The sequence below is a fragment of the Eucyclogobius newberryi genome, unplaced genomic scaffold (assembly GCF_026437365.1).
Source record: "Eucyclogobius newberryi isolate DKJ021-1_F unplaced genomic scaffold, fEucNew1.0.hap1 SCAF_60, whole genome shotgun sequence".
Taxonomy (NCBI): domain Eukaryota; kingdom Metazoa; phylum Chordata; class Actinopteri; order Gobiiformes; family Gobiidae; genus Eucyclogobius; species Eucyclogobius newberryi.
The window spans coordinates 478390-482124 of record NW_027316279.1 but is presented as its reverse complement, the minus strand read 5'-3'; positions in this window follow the sequence as shown (position 1 = coordinate 482124).

Here is a 3735-nt window from a genome sequence, read left to right as displayed (position 1 = left end):
TCCAACTCGCGTGAGGCGGAGCAGGGATCATCCGTGAATCAACCATGAAAATGGTACAAATCATGGTTCTATGTATACCAGACAAGGAGCTTGGTCTATTGGCACTCAAGACCCGCCATCGTAGGGCCCCGTTCTGGTTTTATCCAGCTTCGAAGGCTCCTGCGCACTGCGGGTTTGTTTACATTTTGCGGCTGTGGTTTGCTCCGGCTAACCTCACGCCGGACACGTTGGAAGCGAGGCCGAGACAGAGGTCCCACCAGGCGCGGGGCTTCAGTCTGACTGGCTTCCCCCGCGCCTGGCCCCTTGTCTCCGGAGATGGGACCGTCACTCACCCCCGCACTGAAGGACGCGCGGCTTGAAGGATGATGGCTGCGCTTAGCCCCTGTGCCAGGGGCTCTGAGCCAGTCCCCTTCAGCCTCAACGCGTCCGGTGGGAACACAGTCCGGGTCCATTGTCACTCACCCCTGCGCAGAAGGACGCGCGGCTTGGAGGATGATGGCTGCGCTTAGCCCCTGGCACAGGGGCTCTGCACCAGTCCCCTTCAGCCTCAACGTGTCCGGTGGAACAACAGTCCAGGCCCTCTGTCACTCACCCCCGCACTGAAGGACGCGCGGCTTGAAGGATGATGGCTGTGCTTAGCCCCTGTGCCAGGGGCTCTGAGCCAGTCCCCTTCAGCCTCAACGCGTCCGGTGGGAACACAGTCCGGGTCCACTGTCACTCACCCCTGCGCAGAAGGACGCGCGACTTGGAGGATGATGGCTGCGCTTAGCCCCTGGCACAGGGGCTCTGCACCAGTCCCCTTCAGCCTCAACGCGTCCGGTGGAACAACAGTCCAGGCCCACTGTCACTCACCCCCGCACTGAAGGACGCGCGGCTTGGAGGATGATGGCTGCGCTTAGCCCCTGTGCCAGGGGCTCTGAGCCAGTCCCCTTCAGCCTCAACGCGTCCGGTGGGAACACAGTCCGGGTCCATTGTCACTCACCCCTGCGCAGAAGGACGAGCGGCTTGGAGGATGATGGCTGCGCTTAGCCCCTGGCACAGGGGCTCTGCACCAGTCCCCTTCAGCCTCAACGCGTCCGGTGGAACAACAGTCCAGGCCCTCTGTCACTCACCCCCGCACTGAAGGACGCGCGGCTTGAAGGATGATGGCTGTGCTTAGCCCCTGTGCCAGGGGCTCTGAGCCAGTCCCCTTCAGCCTCAACGCGTCCGGTGGGAACACAGTCCGGGTCCACTGTCACTCACCCCTGCGCAGAAGGACGCGCGGCTTGGAGGATGATGGCTGCGCTTAGCCCCTGGCACAGGGGCTCTGCACCAGTCCCCTTCAGCCTCAACGCGTCCGGTGGAACAACAGTCCAGGCCCACTGTCACTCACCCCCGCACTGAAGGACGCGCGGCTTGGAGGATGATGGCTGCGCTTAGCCCCTGTTACAGGGGCTCTGCGCCAGTCTCCTTCAGCCTCAACGCGTCCGACGGAACCACAGTCCGAGCCCATTGTCACTCACCCCCGCGCAGCAGGAGGCGCGGCTTGAAGGATGATGGCTGCGCTTAGCCCCTGGGCCCAAGGGCTCTGCGCCAGTCCCCTTCAGCCTCAACGTGTCCGATGGCTCTGCGCGGGGCGGGGGGCAGGGCCGGCGCATATTTTTGGTCCGACTCCGGTCCCTTCCTCGTCTCTGAGTTTGTCAAATGCAGCGCCTGTCCAGGGCTCACTTTGCTATCAACTGGCTGGTCACCGCCATCGTAGGGCCCCGTTCTGGTTTCATCCAGCTTCGAAGGCTCCTGCGCACTGCGGGGTTGTTGGCATTTGTGGTCCTGATTTGCGCTGGCTCACCCTTACGCTGGACACAGCGCCAGATGATATATTTGGTCCGACTCCGGTCCCTTCCTCGTCTCTGAGTTTGTCAAATGCAGCTCCTGTCCAGGGCTCACTTTGCTATCAACTGGCTGGTCACCGCCATCGTAGGGCCCCGTTCTGGTTTCATCCAGCTTCGAAGGCTCCTGCGCACTGCGGGGTTGTTGGCATTTGTGGTCCTGATTTGCGCTGGCTCACCCTTACGCTGGACACAGCGCCAGATGATATATTTGGTCCGACTCCGGTCCCTTCCTCGTCTCTGAGTTTGTCAAATGCAGCGCCTGTCCAGGGCTCACTTTGCTATCAACTGGCTGGTCACCGCCATCGTAGGGCCCCGTTCTGGTTTCATCCAGCTTCGAAGGCTCCTGCGCACTGCGGGGTTGTTGGCATTTGTGGTCCTGATTTGCGCTGGCTCACCCTCACGCTGGACACAGCGCCAGATGATATATTTGGTCCGACTCCGGTCCCTTCCTCGTCTCTGAGTTTGTCAAATGCAGCTCCTGTCCAGGGCTCACTTTGCTATCAACTGGCTGGTCACCGCCATCGTAGGGCCCCGTTCTGGTTTCATCCAGCTTCGAAGGCTCCTGCGCACTGCGGGGTTGTTGGCATTTGTGGTCCAGAGCCCCGGCTCTAAATTAAACCTGTTACCCTAGTAGGCCGGCCTCCGGGTCCCCCTCTCTTCTTCGGTTATGGAGTACATTGGGCGCGGGGGCAGCCAGTGGAGGGCAAGGGCCCTGCCTCCAAGTGTGGTGTAGGGGACAGGGGAGCCAGGGCCTTGGGGTCCTGGTGCTTTTTATCTTCTAAAGTGGCTCAGAGTACCAAGGGCACGGACTTCCAGGGGGCTGCACCAAGGGTGTGTAGCTCGTGTTGGGGTGCTTAAGTGTGGGTACCCAGGGACGAAAGGTGGGCCGGGGCCGGCGCGAGCCTCTGTGGTGAGTGCTGGGCCGTTCCCTTGGTACTCCAGTCGGAGTACCAAGGGCACGGACTTCCATGGTACAGTACCAAGGGCACGGACCTCCAGGGGGCTGAAACAAGGGTGTGTAGCCCGTGTGGGGGTGCTTAAGTGTGGGTCCCCGGGTTCGAAGGGAGGGCCTGGTCCCCGGTGGTCATCCCCGGAGTCCCAGAGCCTGCAACCCGGGGAAGAGTGGCCCGTCCCCAGACTGAGTTTGGGGGAATGCGGGGTGGCTCTGGAGGGGCTCCAGGGGTTCCAGGGGGTGCTCGGCGGAGGCCATGCCCAGCCAGAGTGGCCCTTCCCCGGGCAGAATCTGGGGAGAGTGGGGGGTGGCTCTGGAGGTGCTCCGGGGGCTCCAGGGGTTCCAGGGGGTGCTCAGTGGGGGCCATGCCCAGCCAGAGTTGCCCTTCCCCGGGGTGAGTCTGGAGGAGTGGGGGGTGGCTCTGGAGGGGCTCCAGGGGTTCCAGGGGGTGCTCGGCGGAGGCCATGCCCAGCCAGAGTGGCCCTTCCCCGGGCATAGTCTGGGGAGAGTGGGGGGTGGCTCTGGAGGTGCTCCGGGGGCTCCAGGGGGTGCTCAGTGGAGGCCATGCCCAGCCAGAGTGTCCCTTCCCCGTGCAGAGTCTGGAGGAGTGGGGGGTGGCTCTGGAGGTGCTCCGGGGGCTCCAGGGGTTCCAGGGGGTGCTCGGTGGAGGCCATGCCCAGCCAGAGTGGCCCTTCCCCGGGCAGAGTCTGGAGGAGTGGGGGGTGGCTCTGGAGGTGCTCCGGGGGCTCCAGGGGTTCCAGGGGGTGCTCGGAAGAGGCCATGCCCAGCCAGAGTGGCCCTTCCCCGGGCATAGTCTGGGGAGAGTGGGGGGTGGCTCTGGAGGTGCTCCGGGGGCTCCAGGGGGTGCTCAGTGGAGGCCATGCCCAGCCAGAGTGGCCCTTCCCCGGGCAT